The sequence below is a fragment of the Plutella xylostella genome, chromosome 3, assembly GCF_932276165.1.
Source record: "Plutella xylostella chromosome 3, ilPluXylo3.1, whole genome shotgun sequence".
NCBI classification, from domain to species: domain Eukaryota; kingdom Metazoa; phylum Arthropoda; class Insecta; order Lepidoptera; family Plutellidae; genus Plutella; species Plutella xylostella.
Window position 1 is genome coordinate 2547204 of NC_063983.1, and position 19531 is coordinate 2566734.

Here is a 19531-nt window from a genome sequence, read left to right on the forward strand (position 1 = left end):
GTACTTCACTAATTTAGGAATACCTGTTAAATAACCTCTAACTCTACTCGTATCTTAGAAATTTGACAATTTCAATCATTTCTCTCAAAGTTATCCTGCATTGGATTTTAGTACAAAACTCCAAGGGATAGGTAAATTTCATGTAAACAAGTGATTGTACATTCCGGCTCACAAAGTTTCAGTAATACTTTCAGGAGCATTGCTTTTGTGAACTTTTAATGGGGCGGAAGACCTTTAGCCTTGTTGGCAGCAGCTGTCATATTTGGCCGAAGGTTCTGGACGAAAAATGAAATATCCTATTGATATCCCAAACTTCGGTAGAACCCCAACCTCAATAAGTACTCTTATTTCCATACTGTCTTATGTACATAATTACCAAAACATCCAGGGCAGTCAGCTATTGATAAATCATCTGGACTGGCTAATTCTTTCAGTACTTTTGATACGCTAAGCAGCTCAAAATAATCTAAAGTCGAGAATAAGAAGAGCGTGCCTTTAAGCTCCCGGGCAGCTAGTGTAATATAAATATCATATAACATAGAGATTTGTTGCGCGTAAACCGTGCAGAATCACCCTGGAGGTCAGTGTAAACGAAGCTTTATGTGCACGCATTGTTCACGGCTTGCAGAATTGCCCGCCTTATGACTCTTTTACCTTCTACGTCGACCCTTGTTTCCGTAATTAAGTTTTATGAACTAGCAGGTAAATACTGCACGCTGTAAGATCGAGGAGCGTGGTGGCGTAGCGGGTAAGATCTCGTCCTCTAATTCAAAAGACCGTGGCTTCATATTCTGATACTCTAGGGCTGGTTTTGCAATTTAGGAAAGCAAAAATAGTTTGTTTTCTTATTGCTAGAGGCGCCAGTTTGTAAGCGAGAAAACATAAACTTTTATAGTCTTCTATCAAACCGACGTAGACGTAGTAAATGTTTGAAAGAACCAAACCTAAACTTTTTTAATTTTCGCAGGTGAGGTGCAAAATTTGACTAGAGTCTCTGGCATGTAAATTGAAATCGAACACACGACCTTCTAGGTCCCAGTCAGAGTAACTAACTACTGCGTCTGTGGTCGAAAATGGCATAGTATTTTATTACATATTCATGTAGAATGGGACACAAAAGGTCCGGTCACGTCGCGCCCACAATTCAAGAGATTATCTGAGGCTCGTGACAAAATACCAATTAGTGGGGTATAGAGAGCAAATACCGGCATTGTCACAATCGATCGCCCTTGGTAGATGCGCGAATATCGTACACTCATATATTATACTATAAAGTTCCACACACAAAACGCTGACAATAACCCATTTGAATAAAACATTTATTTTAATATTCGAACACAATACTTACGTTTTTTCTTGGTAATATTTTGATGCCCTGTTAAATGTATACTAATCTGTGTAAAAAGTATGCTCCTTCAGAAACGATACACATGCGCCAACGAATAATCTAATCGTCAAAACATTTTTAAACGATGTTTCCGGGATGAGTTTAGTACTCGCGTTTAGTTTTAATAAGTGTAAACGTGTTTACAGCAATGACTGTACATGTGTCCTTATGTAGTCGTATATTTACAGGCGAGTGTTGCCTGCTTCCTTCCCCCACATTTGCATAAGATTTAGAAACGTTTTTGTCTCTTTGATATACTGCACTTTAAAGGTTCTCGGTCGTATTCTAGAACTAAATGCAAGGGTTGGATTACAGTCAGAATAATTATGATCAGTGTAATTATATTTACTCGAAGTAATTTAACGAGTACCTACATAAGATTTTAATTAAAAAGTTTAAGGCGTAATTAATTGTCACAAATTACAAAAAAAACTGTTCCCATAATAAAGTTTTTTTTAGTGTCTGACTGTTTCTGTTACTTTGTTTTTGTTGCAAAGTTGTTGGACTTAGTGCCAAATTCTCCAAAGTCGGTTAGAGCATAACCAGGGAGTAGTGGTTGATTTTTGACACATCTTTCATGAATTTTATATGGAGATGACGTTTAATTTATAAATCAATCCCTGTCGGTTAGATAACCGACTATGAAGAAATTGACACTTACTGCCAATTTCACCATTCTCTGTTAGAGCATAACCAAGGAGTAGTGGTTAACTTTTGACACATCTGTCATGAATTTTATATGGAGATGACGTTTAATTTATAAATCAATCTCTGTCGGTTAGATAACCGAGAATGGTGAAATTGGCACTTAAGGTGCCTTTTTTTAATTATTTTACGTTTTATAAATTACTTAAAATCTTTTGAACTTAGGCTGGTGCTAATCTTTGTACTAATCCAATCCTAATTAGATTGTGTAATCTTGTCTACTTAGACGCTATTACACAGTTCTAGAATAAGAGCCTCCATGTTTATTTAAATACACTCAAAGGATAAGCTCCGGAAGGAAGGAACTTTTAATTCTAGGAACTTACTTATGCAAGAGAATTGAAAAAAACCGGTCCCGCCGAGGTCATTGTAGAAATAAAAGCAAAAGATTCCTGTAGTTTAGTAATAAATTATTTAAGTAAATAACATTGAGTAGATAACATATTAAAATAGATTAGTATAATACACTTCAAGATTGCCGAACACATACCAACATAGAAAATAATTATACAGAAGATGATTGGACATAGAACATAGACCTACACATAGAAGGACGAAGAAGGACTTTGATTAGGTTTTATCAAATTGGGTTTTATCTTATTATCTAACTACATAATTATATTAGTTATCTTGGGATCAATCAACCCTTTAGAGAGTAAACCCTTACTCCCAATCCCAGATTAGATGATAATCTGTTTTATGAGAGAAAGTTAAGATTTAATTAAAGTATACTTAACAATTAATTTCTTGGAAGTGGTCATGTACAGATGGAAGGTTTACTGAAATATAGTGTAACATAAGACGTATACCAACGATATTGACGTGTATAAATCACTTATATTGTCGACTCTAGTCGATAGGCAATTCTACAACAATTGGTATGAAATCTTGATCAGCAGTAGGTAAAGTTAGAAACTAATAAAACGCAGCATACAAACTCCAGTGAACCGCCTCCTATGGAATTACTATTGTCTAAACTCGACAATATTTGTGATTCGCACACCTGTGGAAGTGGTAAGAAATTTACGCCATCAAGACAGTCATCTTCGTCGACACAAGTCAATAATGGTAATTATTTTCTGCGGTACCGCTCTTGAAGTTTGTCGAAGTTAAATTATGCAATTTAAGTGTACGGGTACAGTATAATTGTACGGGGCTTATACAGCTAGATACCTAATAGAAACATTTTTTTCGTAAACTATTGACGCCCTCCAGCTGCCGTAGCACCACCGACACATAAGTCAAACATCTGTTAGATCCGGATACAAGTTACGTCAGATTTAACAAGCGAGCGACATAGCTAAACATACGGTGGTGGTAACCCCACAGGTGTGTAAACTTAGTGGCCATGGCCTTGTTACGTGACACACTCAAGATATAAACCTTTGTATTTTTTATTTTTATTTACACAACCCCGGCTTTACGAGGTGACCGAAGTAGCCAATAAATATAAGGGGAGGTTAAAGTGTACCAGTTAATCACGAAGTCACAGGACCTCTTACATAAATATGACTATTGTTTAGTTTTTTTTCGAAATTCATATAACAAATTTAGGTAATATTTAAAGTTTACAGGACGTTTAAAAATGACTTCGAAACACAGAAGTTCATACTCTTTGCAACAGTTAAAAAGGCAAAATTCGTATATCACAAAGTTATTTGTGATAAAGTGAAAAAAGCTCTATGAATTCGGGGGTTAGAATTAATGGCCCACCTAATTCACCTTTTTCGGCTTACTACACAATTTTTGGAACACGCTGTATATTTTTATATTAAAAGTTTAGATTTCTTACGACTCACCTAATAAAAGTTTTAACATTATAATATCTTATTGTAGGGCAATTCTCAGTTCATAAAACCAGTAGCCCGTTTCATTGCTCTTGTTTTTGCTATTAGTCTAATCTAACGAATAACAAACTTTATTACTTATGGTTTTAGGGTTGGGTTGTACGCTGCATTGACCAATAAAAATATAATAATAATAATAAACACGCACTCACGCCTTGTACTAATGTACTCCCTTGCAGGGTAGGCAGAGGTGCATTGCTGCACCCACTTTTCGCCGAAGTGTATGTTAGTCCCAATGTAATAGGGGGCGGGCCTATTGCCATTTTACGGGCACATCCAAGACCTGAGAACAAATATCTGTGTTTAAACAAATATCTGCCCCAGCCGGGAATCGAACCCGGGACCGTCGGCTCAGTAGTCAGGGTCACTAACCACTACGCCATTCGGTCGTCCAATAAAAAATAAACTATTTTTCAAATTACCTATTTTAGTTACTTTTCACCACTTCATATTGTATAACAGCATTTTAATAATTATAATGATTAGGTACTTAGGTAACAACAAAAAGCAACTAACGCTTGAAATAATAGCAGCAAGCTGTATAGAAATCAAATAATGAAGTGTACCGATAAAATAAACAACCAATATTAAACAGCGAAGTGAAATTACCGTTTCCAAACAGTTTTCCCTTCAATAAATGGTTGAGAATGGACCGAGGTATCACAGCGTAACTTCATAAAATATTCAACGAACATTCTTTTGTTGTGGCTTAAGAATACTTCAAAAAGTAGGTATTTCATGAAAAAGCTTGGCGATAAGAGTGCCCAAATGTTCCGGTGGTGGCTCTTCCCATTAGAGCAATTTTGGGATTTTGAGGACGTTATTAAAATTAAGATGATATATTTTTTATGATGGAAACAAAATTGTTTCGGACATACTTACGGATGATCTGCAATTTAGTATTTTTTTCAAACAGCACATTTTTAACGTTTTCCTTTACGAACAACCACCGTATTATTAGCAATCATTAAGCAGATAGCTTTAAAAAGTTATGTTTATAAAATTTTCCTAATAAGTTGTTTCCGATCTCCTCTAAGCTTATAGAACGATAATTATATTTCTACCGAACCCAATAAACAAAAAAGTATATAGTAATATTTATTGACGTCCCTAGTCGGCACTTGAAGAGGTACGAATTTATTATGTCATAAGAAAAACCAAAATCCGTCTTTGTCTTTGGTAACGACGATAAACGTGTTGTTATAGGTAGGGACTCATTAAAAACAGTTAATTATAATAGTCCAAACTATGTATAGGTAGTATATGTATACGTTACATTTATTCGTGTTGAATGAAACAAAACAAAAATTTATTGACATGGTCGTATAAATGTGTACCAAAATCCCTAAAATTAATAAAGATTATAAAAAAAAAAACTTAAACTATTTATTTTTTACCATTACGGAAATACCTACACGTACACTCACAAGCAAAGAAAAAGCTCCAGTGAGAAAAGCTAAACCTAATTACCTACACTTAGGGTGGATTCGTCCAAACATCACGTTACACGAGAATAACTATACCGGAATTAAAATTATACGCGAGTAAATATTTAGGATAAGTACATTTGCATTCTACCAAGTTATACCATGATTAAATTGAATGAACGAGGAACGAAACTGTAATGCAACTAAAATAAAAATAGCTGCGTTTCAAAGCATGCAATAGAAATGACATGCCAACTTAGTTTGAATGGATTATAAAAGTATGAAATTGTTTATGTTTTAATATTTTATTCGCTGTTGTTATTCTGAGACTTTGCCTTTTAACGTACTTTTGTTTATGTTTTGACAGATGTGTTTATATGTCATTATGACGGTTTTCTAATCAGCTGATGTGCTGCCGCCATTACAAAATTACTCTCGGATAAGCTCGTTACACGGTCAATTTTGGCGGTATAACAATTTATTCCTGGGATAAGCTAGTTATCTTGGTTTCAGGTTTGGTAGAATGCAAAATCCTGCTTACTCGCGAGTAACTGGTACTTTACTCGAGAGTAAAATTTACTCGACGTTGGCCGAATCCGCCCTTAAACGGATAAGGATTAGTTTAATGACGCCGTCTGCAATATTGAAGTACATTTAACAGCGCATCAGGATATTAACAAATGAAATTATTAAGTTCAATTTGGTGATCACATTTGGTGTCGGCATTTTGTCAGTGGAACTTGTTTATTGCTTGCAAGTGTAAATCCGGCGCACTCTACACAGTCATTTAGGCTTACTACGATCTGAAGGGCTAGCACAGGGCGCATTTAAGAAATGACAAAAGTTCTCCGTCGCTCTTGAGGCTGCGCGATGTGAGTGAGCGCAATGCAAAACTTATGTACCTATACCCTGGCCACAGCCCTGGCTAACCCTCTAATCACGGGGACAAACCCTATTCCAGCTCAGTGTCTAATATTACAAACGTGTCATTATTAAAGCAGCTCAACAGCATAATTATTAATTTGAGTTATAGCATAATTATGAAAAGTCAATTAAGAAGATTAAAATAGTTTCCCGGTATTGCTTGTACTATGAAACAGATTCCAAGAATGTGTATAATCTCAGAAAATAAAAAGCTGAAAAGGATCAGGTACTTTTGAAGAATTTCCTTATACAGAAAAAAACTTTTGCAGAGTAGCTACCAGTATTTTTAGCATTAAACATTCGTGTAAGAAATAAATTTCTAGTTTACACAAAGCATTTTTTTATTAGGAACAGAATTATCAATAATTTCATTTGCTCCAAAAATAGAACTGAAAGAAGCATAACTGCTTATCAAATATCGTGAGCCCAAAATTAAATACTTACGCAAAAATCACAGTATAATTGGATAACTAATGATGAAGTATTATTCTTACTAATATAAAAGGTCTTCTCTCTCTTCAGATCAAAATATGTAGTAGCATCAGATAACTAGTAACGTTATTTATATCCGCGTCAGAGAAGAACGCAAAATTTAATGATCGAAAAATCGTTTTATATTCAACAAAAGGCAATCAAGCAGTTTACTGCCGGACGGCCGCGGCCCATCCTGTTGCTTCAGTGGTTTAGTTAGAATAAACTAGCATAAAATGACCAGACTGCCTAGGTCTGTGAGGTCCTCAAAATAGGCACTTAGGTACTGCAAAGGAACTGTTTTTTAATGAAAATCCCAATTAGGTAAGACAACAATTTATAACGATATAATTTTTTTTTATGAAGAACTGAATACCGGTGGAGTTAACGTGTCGTTGGATGCCCTCCGGCCCTCTGCTGGCGAGGAATTGAAATTTGAATGGGAATTTTTCAATTCTACTACCTAGATAAAAAGATCTAAATCTAAAGATCGCATCCAGTGGCGTGCTTTGGGAGAGGCCTATACGTCCAGCAGTGGACTTCTATAGGCTGATGATGATGGCTACCTAGATGCATGCACATTTTAGACAGTTGATCGAGATGTGGCGCTTTTGGGGACGGATTATGTCCAGCATTGGACGATTACCGGTTGATGTTGATGATTATATAAAATATAGGTGCTATAGTCGCTATATAATTGACTAAACTAACTAGCTTATGCAACAAGCTTTGTAATTATGTAAAACATATCCCTTGCGTAGAGTCAACTAATCTCATTGGCTATCCCAAGAGACCTTTGTCATATTTTTGGATTAGTGCAAGTTAAATTTCGGTTTATATTATGTTTTAACTTGCATGATAGGTCAGTTATTCATATATTAGATGTACTAAATATATTATAAATTACGTGCAGGTTTTCTCCCAATGCTTTCCTTCACCCTATTTGAAAACAATGCATCGCTACATGCCAGGATTTTGACCTATTTTGAGATATTATCTATGACGTGACCACATAACTCCTCTTTTATACCTAAAAACGTAGATATAAGTACAATCTTGAGAAGTAAATACCCAGACTAGTTATCGGGTGGTAGATCAAGCCATGCTGGTTGTGTAAGATAAAGGAGGCAATGCTATTCTTCTAGACCAATATCAATTGAGTGAACAATTTGCCTTGATCGGAATACAGAATGTACTTTTGCACAAGAAATACTTAAGGAAACGTGGGACGTCTAACCTAATATTTGCAGAATAGATTGCCTTATAACACCGTCTATTCTATATTTTTATTTACATACATGGACATTTTCTATAGGGTTCGCCCTTTCATGTTACAATTCCTTTAGCCAAATATTTGAGGGTACAAACAACATTTCATGCGCACTTTGTGCTGGCTGGACTGACAATACACCCCTAGGGTTACAATAATACCTGTATTATTATAAGCCTTGTTGCAAAAGTGGTAGGTATAATTACCTATAACCCACTACTATGAAAGAGGGTAACGCGCTTTAGAATTTTAAAATACTTTGATTGAAGATTTCATGAAAATTGGAGAAAAAGAATTTAACATTCTGTCATTTTTTTTTCTGATACCTGTCCCGGATACATTTTATACAGCCATGGACAGGCAAAAATCACAGTTTAGATTCTCATGTCACAAACAAGGTTGTGCGACCATTATGCTATCGTAAAACTGAATTCATTCACACGAGGGTCTCAGAAAATGATCTCTAGCGATTTTTTGTGACTGTTTTTTAAGGAGGAGAATAGACTAGTAGATTTTCGGCGCTTATGTAATATGAAGAGTACTTTTAAAATAAATAAAGCACACTCAATATGGGAGCTCTCGAGCAGTTCACGATAAAATGTGCTGCAGTATACTATAGATTATATTACACAAACAATACACTATATCTGTAGATTAAAAGGCAGCGGCTACTTTCAACTTTCATTAATACACTCGACGCTTGCACTGATTTGATTAACCAATCAGGTTAAGTAAAAAAATGCTTTTAAGGGATCCGTACTTAAAAAACCAACGAAATTCTTGTTAATTTTATTTAAATTAATCGTTTTGGTCTCAAAATCATGATGTAAAGGCAGCACGTGATCCTAACTATAAATTCGAAAGTAAGAAAAAAAATGTATCTGTCTGTCTGTTACTCTTTCACGCCAAAACTACTGAACGCATTTGAATGAAATTTGGTATACATTCGGTCAAGACCCTGGGAAGAATATAGGCTACTTTTTTATCCCGGAATTCCCACGGGAAAACTTTCTAAGGCGAAGCGAAGCTTGCGGGAACAGCTAGTGGTTACATACAACTTTTTAATATCCACAGTAATCAGAAATATGGCTGTACTGATTATTTATTTATTTAATACTTTATTGCACAAATATGAGATATAAATGTACAAAAGGTGGACTAAATGCTAAAAGCATTTTTTACCAGCAACCTACAGGAGATACAAGTAAAAAGGTAGAAAGGTGCAAAATGTACGATTACGATGTAGTTTAGGATTATCTATTTTCGTACGAAAAACTACTAGGAATACCTACTCGTTTACTAACCTGAGACTCGTTATTAGCACTAGATGGTCGTGCTGTGCCGAATGAGAGCCATTTTGCCGTCCGGAGCACGATAATTGCCGGTCCGGCGGCGCACGTGTCACCTATTGCAGTCGTTTGTCGTGATTATTCCGTCAGGAATTTATCGTACACATAGTTTACAACAAAAGGTTAAGTGCCAATTTCTCCATAGTCGGTTATCTAAGGAATTGGTTATTAATTATACATACGTCATCTCCATATAAAATTCTTGACAGATGATTGTGTCAAAAGTCCACCACTAATACCTGGTTATGCTCTAACCGACTATGGAGAAATTGGCACTAAAGGTTAAAAGTATTGGTGGTGCGGTGGATACTTATCTCAATTGCTAAATGTATTCAATAATGAAGATTATGTTTGGTCGCCCTTATTTCACGTCGTAACGACGATGCGGCGAAATATCCATTTCAAATTGAGAATCTGTTTCCTTTTCCTTATATTTCTGTCGAAACAGGAGGGTTACTCTATACTGACGAAAAACTAAAGAACGAGAGCTGTCGTGTCGTGCAATCGGCACATTTAATACTACGAGATAGAGTCGTGGTTCACGCAGCAGCGCTCCGAAGCTTAGGTTTTCATCATATAGAGTGACCCCCCAGTTCCATGTGACTTGGAGCGGTCCTGTCTTAACCTCATTAGAATGTTTTGTTGACTCAGGCGATGGTGGAATCTGGAAAACAGCCAATGTACCTGAGAGGTCACTACTGCTTGCGAAAATTGAATGAACGAGAGGTGGCACGCAATCGATATGTTTAATGCAATCGGATAAATTAGTCGTCGTTATGTAATGTACTTTTTCATAAGCTTCATTGACCCCCTGAACCTGAAAATTACTTGTACATATTTACGTGTTTAGTTGTTATTATTCTGATGCGCTGTTAATTAAATATACTTCAATATTGCCGAAGGCGTCATTAAGCTAGCCTTTTCCGTTTAGGAGTAATTTGGTGATATTGTCACTTGAACTTTTTCATTGCTTGTGAGTGTATTAATTATAAGACTTGGCAGAACTCAGTTTTATTCAGGATTCCGAGAAAATTCCGGCTTCGGAAACTTTTTTCATACTTTTCTTGCATAATAGATAGACGGCTCGGCAAGTCAATGTTCTAAAGTAAAACGATCCACAAAAGTTGTCGCATAAAATCATAAGCGGCGAAATTGAATGTAGCTGCCAAAAACTGAAAGGTACAGTTGAACTCACAAATGGGAGAATGTAAAATATATAAAGTATTTTTTTATCTCCCATACTATTGGTTTGTCCCACGAATAGTCCGCCAATAGAACGATACGTCACTAAATCGCGGTAAATTCATAATGGGACCATAGACTGTTGATGAATAAAATAAATAAACTTTAGTATAAACTCAGTACTTAAAATTGTTATTTCAATTGAACGTTTACTTGTATTGACGACCGAATAGTGTAGTGGTTAATGGCCCTGACTGCTATACCGAATGTCCTGAGTTTGATCCCCGGCAGGGGCATATAAAATACTTCTTTATTTTACAAACCATTCTTAATTGCTCTCATTTGTTTTTGAAAAAAAGCGGAGAAAAGAAAAAAAATGATTGTCATGTCATGTTTATCACATGTCCATCAATGTCTTCAAAAATCCGGTTTAGAATTAAATAAGTACTATAATACATAATATATTATTTTACCACTAGAAACTACATGGTTCCCATTACGGCGACGGCTGAATGGCGTAGTGGTTAGTGACCCTGACTGCTATGCCAAAGGTCCCGGGTTCGATTCCCGGCTGGGGCAAATATTTGTTTAAAGACAGATATTTGTACTCGGGTCTTGGTTGTTGATATTTATATTTAGTATCTATCTATCTATGTATTTGTGAAGATATATCAGTTGTCCGACACCCATAACACAGGTTCTGCCTAGCTTGGGGTCGGATGACCGTGTGTGAGATGTCCCCATATATTTATTTATTTTATTTATTTATATTTATTTATTAGTCAATGTCATGCCGGTAAGAGGTGATGTACATACTAATATGTGAGGACAAAGTTATCCCAAATGGGTTTCAACTTTTCGAGATATGGAACTTTTAAAAGTATACCTTGTTTTCTACTTCGTAAGCATTTTTTTTAAACTGTTAAAGTTCTCATTACTGTAGCCGACTGTACCACGTCAGTCAACACTTTCATAAGTGTTTTAATTAAAATGTCCGCACTCACTGTTCGTTATTTATTACTTTTATTCAAAAAATCATAATAAGTAATATTTTTCTAGAAGAAAATTCCTAAATTTACATCTCTCTCTGGAACATATTGCGTCATAAACTTTACGTTTCTACCTTTTTTATCTCAGTTTGTCAGCAGTTATTATACAAAGCATTAAACTTGGAATATTGCTGGTAGGAATTCCCCGGATTGTTATAGAAGTAGAATAAAAAGTACAATCTTATATACCTATACTTTGGAGCATTGACTAGTGTAGGTACTCCTTATAACACAATTTTAACATAATATTATGTTCTTGAACTCCCAAATCCGGTAAAATCCAAAGTTTGGAAACATAAAATAATTTTAAAATTTGTTCTTAGGAACTTAAAACCCCCAATCCACCTATCTCATATTTGCATAAAAATGATGCTGACGAATTAAGAACCTCCTCCGTTCTTCGAAGTCGGTTAAACTATATTCATATCTCCTAAACATGGTTTCAGTTCAATTTCAATCACACCAGATTCCACATAGTTTTGTGTTTCAACCAATATTAACAACATTAACCCAGTGATTACGTATTCATGCATTTGTCTATCAGATTCGTTTGTCATACGTGGACATAATTTTTTAATAAACTTATAAATATTATTTACTTTTAGTGGAAAAGTAAATAATATTATGAAACATCATCCAGTTTAAAAGTAGTTTGCCATAGTTATGTCTAGGCACAAAATCGTACTTTAAGCTGAAATGAGTGACCCAAATAGTGGTTTTCCATACAAACTTTGTTGGTCACGTGACTTTTTACTATGGAGAACGATTTTTTTTCGCGAATTTCCATAACTTGTAGAACAAAAGTTGTTCAGAAGGACTCCCTGAGTCACCCCCTTTGGCTTAGTATACCTATTTTGCAACACTTGTATATAATTACCTATCTACGAAAAAAAAACGTAAAAACTAATGTACTAAACTGTAAAAAATTATGTACTTCCGATACTAAGGGTTATTGTTATTTTAGTACTGTACATTGTAACGGTTTACCAATAAAATTATATCACCTTTTTGCATTGATTATTTAGTCCGAATTTAAAACTGCATAATATACATCTACCAGTCAGTTGTAGGTTAGGTAAATTATGGGACAGAGAAACCTGACCCCTCTCAGAGTGACAACTAATGCTACTGAAGAGTAAACAGTACATAACACTATTGGATGCACTTCTTCTTAAATAAATCTGTATTTAAATGCAAATATTCTAGCGATCGAGGACATCTAACGGAGATCTGATACATGGAAATACATGATATTTACATATACACTCACGGACAATGAAAAAGTTTCACTCACAAAATGCCGACACCAAACGACCCCAGTTTTTTAAACATTAAAATTAAAATTTCAACAAAATATTACCGTTTTTAGTTGTAGTATCCCGATGCTCTGTTGAACCTTTTTTCAGGATCATGGTGTTTTTTCTCTGTGGAACCTTTTTTCAGGATCATGTCATAAAAGTATATGGTTAACAACGCAGCACTGCAACACACCGCAGCAATGGGGCCTCGCCCTTAACGTCCGGATGACAAACCGTGTTGAAATTATTGTCAGTCGCTGACCGCCCAGTGTACAGTTAATACGTCACGTGACTCAGAGAGGCTCCGATACTTTTAGCTCCAATTTCTCCATAGTCGGTTAGATCGTAACCAGGGAAAGGTTGATCAATTACAGATCATCTCCATATTAAATTCTTGACAGATGTGTCAAAAGTCAAGCAATACTCCCTAGCTCTAACCCACTTTGGCGAAATTGGCACTTAAAATCCTAGTAGGATATATGTACCCCAACATTATGAAACTGTTTTAACAGTAAATATTTTGTGAGTATACTAAGTATCTACGAGCTTTAAATCCTAAATACATGTTACTTACTAAACTAAATGAGAAATTATGCCTCTTTTATCCCTGGAATTTCCACGGTTAAACCGTAGCAATGCAGAGCTTGCGTGGAAAGCTATAGTCATTCTATAAATATCGTTCACTAATTCGATAACTGAGACACATGATGCTAGGGAGTTACTTTAGATTTCCGATCTGGATATTATTAGGGGCTGATTTTTCGACTATTAGTTTAAAAAATTATCTGATGAATTAAATTATTGCTATCACTCGGCTGATTTTTCAATGGTCAGATAAAAGTTCTGAGAAATAATTATGATGCTGTCGCGACTGAATGTTAGTATTAGACAGTGACCGCAACATTTTTTTTCCTCACATCACATTTATCTGACCATTAAAAAATCAGCCCATAGTTCAAAAAATTATCTGATGAATAAAGTTGTTCTGTTACTGACATACAAACATTGATTAGTTCTTTGTAATTTAAGTACAATGTATAAATAATAACACTAGCCCACAGTGGACCAGCGTGGTGGGAAATGGTCCAAGCTTAGGAAGGCAGTAGATCTTAGAGATATGCATAAAGGTTTCATTCGACAGAGCCAGAACCCTGATTCAAGTGCTTACACCGACAGTAGAGGATAGACTAGAAATAATGTATCACCATCATCAGCCTTTGTCAACCCTCTTAGAATAGATTTATACACTCACGGGCAATTAAATAGTTCCACTCACAAAAAGCCAAACCAAACAACCCCAATTTTTTCCAACATTTAATATAAAATTTGAAAAAAATATGATTGTTTTTAATTGGTAATATCCTGATGATCCGTTAAAAGCTGAAGACTCTCTATCTCCTTTACCTACCTACCACTAACCTACCAGCTTCTCTGGTGTCATGACAGTCTTATGAAGTCATCAATTTCAATATTGTATTAATAGCCGTGGAGATTTTCGACTGACCAATAAATAATAAAGGATTGGAGTGTTATAGCTCTGAAATATATGAAATTATGGACCGTTTATTTCTAAATGTGTTTGGTTTACAGTCTGAAAGAGGACATTCTCGAAAGTTTTTAAATTTTTAAGCAAAATCAGTTTTACTAACAAAACATTAGTAGGTAAACTTGACCAGTCTTATTTTTTTTAAATATATTTTGGGAAGTATTATGTAAAAAATTACAATAAAAACTAGGGAGTTTTAGAAATATGTAGTATGAATTTTGAGTTCGAAGAGTGATGTATCATGAGTAGTGGATGAGGATGAGAATATGTACATCCTGGTAGTAGTGACCACGAAGGGGAGTAAGAGGTGATTCGCATGGGAGTCACTCCTGCGCTTTCCTCTGTACAATCGTACTCACATTCTTATTATTAGGGTGCGAGCCGTATCGCCGTTTTCAAACTGAGAAGTAGTTTAAAATTAGAGGGTGTTTTAAGCTGCCTAAGCGTAAGCGCCTAATGTAACAGACCTATTACTAAACAATTCATAAAGTGCTTCTCAGGAAGTTAAATTTTCATTACCAGTTCACAAAATAAATAAAAAAACTTGATAAAATAATACCGCGGCGGGCCGTATATTATGTAAATTTGAAATCACAAAACTTTTTAACAGCCAATAAAATGTAAATTAAATAAAGCTTTGATACTTACTCGGATTGAGTCGTAAACAAACACGAACCACACACAATTTATTTATACACCTTTTTATAATAATCAAAACACACTATGTATAAATAAAAACTTGCAAAAAGTTTTATTTTATCCACTGTAATTCATACTTATTTAGACACTAAGACTGGCCACATTCAATATCCCGGAAAAAGTAGAACACATTTAAAAAGCAACTTCGATTTGCTGTGATTCGAATTTCAAACTACAGGTTAACTTTTTTTCGCGCGTCGCGTGCGTGTTTCCCGCCAGCCAGCTCCGGTCGGCCGGCCCGAGCGGTGTCTTTGCTTCAACTGCTGTGGGAAAACTTGCCTGTATGGGGAGACTTTTAGGGATGGAAACTGCTTACTACTGGTTTTCACTGGTGAAGTCATTTACAAAGACGCGATTTCTAGGATTTGAAAGCATTAATTTGACGGTTAGGTTTCAAGTAGTTTGATCGAATTGATCGAATCGCTTCCTTTTTTGAGCGTCATTTAAAGCTGTGACCTCTATCGTAGATTCTATAGAAAAAGTTATTGAATAGCCTCTTTTCCGGTTATGAAAACTGTTTAATTTTATTTAATTGTTTTATTTTATGTAGAATATATTTATTTGAAACCAATAACTGCACATACAAATAAAACATCAATAGGTACTTACAGGCTATCATAAATAGATAGGGCAAAAAGTTTTAAAGTTTATAAATAATATCGATGTAAAAAGTTGTGGTTTCTATTTTTATGCTGTTGTTTTTAAACTTTAACTTTATAGAGTTCCGTGTCTGAAAAGGTAAAACGGGGCAGTGGAATCACTTTGTTGACAGTCTGTCTGTCACAAGATCCTTTAATTCAGTGAAAGCGTGAAGTCTATGAAAAGAAAAGTTAAGTATATTTATTTATTGTGGCCAAAAATAATAAAGTACCTATAATAATAAGGATTGTACTAATATAATAATTATTGTAGTCATATCGATAATGATACGCAAGTTACGGAACCCTTCAAGCGTGAGTCCGACTCGATCTTAGCCGGTTTTTTTTACTATTTTTGACCGTATGACTTGTTTTAGACGCACGTCTTAGTGATCCGGAAATAAAACCGGTTACAAACGTGATTGGCGGACCGGGCAGAGATTCGGAAATGACGTCAGGCACAGGTCACTCTAGCTTACGAAACACTAAGTTTATAGACTTTAGACTTTAGGAGCTCCGCTTTAGACTTTAGGTGTTGCAAAAAGGGTATGCTAAGCCGAAACGATTTCTGTTTCGGGCTTAGATATAACATGCTGCACTTGTAGGTTTCGGCTTAGTATACCCTTTTTGCAACAACCTGTATATTTTCTATATGCGAGCCCTGGTCGACGAGCTAGTGAGGTGCAGGCGAGGCGAGAACTTGTCATTGTAAAATGAGACATAATTCCCTGCGCCTTAAAGCCAATGCGACGCCACCGCGACGCCACCTCGACTCCAGCAGTGGGCGGATCGCCTTAAAATACACTCACGGGCGACGAAAAAGTTCCACTGAGAAAAGCACCAAATTAGTCCTAAACGGAAAATGCTAGCTTAATGACGCCTTCTGCAACATTGAAGTACATTTAACAGAGCATCAGGATATTACCAAATAAAAACAGCAATATTTCGTTCATTTTCTAAATTAAATATTTTTTAAAATTGGGGTTATTCGGAGTCGGCATTTTGTGAGTGGAACTTTTTCATTGCCCGTGAGTCTATCTCGTGGCATTAAGAATACAAATCGCACGACAGTTCTTGTTTATATGTTCTTTGTTAATATAGAGTATTCTAAACTTGTTTTTTCGTTCTTTATTACTCTAGAGTAACCCCCCCAGGATCACTAATGGAAACGTGACGTCACGTATAGGATGTGTGTTATTACCTATGGTGGAAAATGCAGTTTTACTTTATTCAGGACTAGCTGTAGCCCGCGAGATTATCTTCCCTTAAAAAGTTTTCCCGTGAGGATTCCGGGACTAAAATAATCCTATTATTATGTTAGCCGAGGTCTTCTAGCATACTTATAAAATTTAATCAAAATCTGTTCAGTAGTTTTTACCTGGAATACTAACAAACATCCAAAACACAGTTACACACACAAAATATATTCGCGTTTATAATATTATTCACGGATATAAACCACTGTAATCATTAAAGCTATCTCTTATACGTAGGTCTACTTAACGTAGACCATAGCTAGTAAAGTAAAAAAAAACTTAAGGCAAAGTTGCCCAGAAACTTATTTCTCAGCACGATGTTAACATTGTGAAGTTGAGGAATCTTGAACTCAGTTTTATATTGCAACAAGTATTGCAATGTAAGACTCTTTTACAGGACTAGTTAGTTTTACAAAAAGTAGTGGGGAATGTTTAGCCGACAGCTACTGACTGTTAGGTAAGTAAGTAAGTTGTGTATTTTTTTTAATCAGGCTAAAGAGTACCAAATAGAAAATGTTTGGCTTCGTCGCTCAAGTTTACGAATTAGAAAGAAAGAAAGAAACATTTATTTGACACAATAAAAACAGAAACAAACAATAAAAAGAATACTACAAAAAATATATTAAAAAACTAAAAATAATACAATACAAACAAACAACGTTGCTGTCCAGAGCGTCAAAACGGCACCAGCTCAGCATGTGCAATTACGCTTACGATACGAAGTTTTCTCTAGGTAGGTACTTAGCTAGCTTACTCTATCCATTTGCAATTGCAAGAAACGTTTGTATGATAGCTGTTGTTCGTGTTGTGTCAAGTTACAGTGTCCCCTCTCCGCTCTAGCATGAGTTCGACCATTGCGGGGTAACTACACCCGAATTCGCGTTGTTCTGATGCGTTCGACGTAAAATATCACAGCTATTCTAATAATACTCGTCTAATTAATAGAATCACAAACATATAAATAGAAAATAAATATTGCTACCAAAAACTTTACATCCTTCATAAGAGCCATTTACTCCTTCATTCGTGTGAATGCACTTATAAGGATGTCCAATCCTTGCCACCTTGATTGCGCCATTCGCTAGAAAGAAAGTTAAAACTTTATTTGACACTGACAGAAATCATACTTAATTATAAATTATATGTATATAGAGGTTATAGTTAGCCTTCATTAGAACTTCTTGAATCCTCCCGTGTCACTTACAGAAGTTACAGTACAGTCATGAGCTTTGTGTATACATGTATGACCCTTAAATATTAAAAACCTGTAGGTATTTATTACACAATAATTTCTAAACTTACTTTATAACGTTATCGGCACGCTCCTTTTCCAATTCAAGAACCATAAAACGTATGCACAAAACACGTTACTACAACGAAAATAAACAAACACCTACGATACGCATAAAATCGAACTTTTCAGTGTTTTCTGTAAACAGGCAGTCAAAGGCGTAAAAAAGAAAATAAATAGCCAATACTTCGCAGGTTTACGATAGGCGAAAAAACAGTAGGCTGTAACTTCAGCAATAAAGGTTATCTTTGAACTCGCCGGTTCAACAAACGCTATAAAAAGCAATTCTTTCACGAAAGAGTGAGTCAGAATTGACTAAATACCTATTTGGTTGGCCGTGAGATTGCTTCGCCTTAAAAGGATTTAACATGAGACTTCCAAAATAAAAAGTATAAAGTGAAGAATAATAATGATAATACAGACTTTTTGTTTAGTAGCTTCTGAATACAATCAGAAAATCAAATATTATATTATCCTAATCCCCCGAGGAGCGGTGGTAGCTCAGTCGGGTAAGCGCCCGCTTCTCACGCCAGAGATGCGGGTTCGAATCCAATGAGTTATTTTCTGAATTTAAGTACAATGTATACCATCGCTCTTACGGTGAAGGAAAACATCGTGAGGAAACCTGCATATCTATGTAGATTTAGCACATCTAGATATGTGAACTCACCAACCCGCAGTGGACCAGCGTGGTGGGAAAATGGTCCAAGCTTACTAAGGCAGTTTAGACCTTGGGGATATGCACAAAGGTTACATTCGAGAGAGCCAGGTGCAGGTACTGTTACCCCCACAGAGAATAGAATAGAATAGAATAGGATCCTAATCCCCCTTTAGATGCAGCTACTCTCACATGATATTATATTTAGATGTTTACCTACTAACGGCATTTTCCATAACATAAATAAAAACATTGGATCACACTGTATTTGCCAATTAGCACGCGGGTGTGAAATACCAAAAGCTCAATTCATACAACACAACAAACTCAAACTCAGATGTTTTTATTCATTGTATTATTCATATTGATATTCATTTAATGATAAATAAGCATATGTAAAATAAATTAATTTTAGGTAAGTATATAATTAAGTTACATTTTGTTAATTTTATTATTCTGTTTTGGTGTACAAATAAAGTGTATTCTATCTATCTATCTATCTAATATTTATTTTTTCGTACATCGATAAGACTG

The 19531-nt window shown here is 35.4% G+C and overlaps 1 protein-coding gene across 1 annotated transcript in view; it reads right to left on the reverse strand.

Annotated features, from left to right (window-relative positions):
- LOC105381782 (neuropeptide CCHamide-1 receptor) overlaps positions 1-15404 on the reverse strand; it is a 105917-nt gene extending 90513 nt beyond the window's left edge. Inside the window, exon 1 of the mRNA XM_048622767.1 lies at positions 15104-15404. The gene's annotated coding sequence lies outside the window, so the exon portion shown is untranslated. The remainder of the gene's footprint in view (positions 1-15103) is intronic.
- Between the last annotated feature and the right edge of the window lie 4127 nt (positions 15405-19531).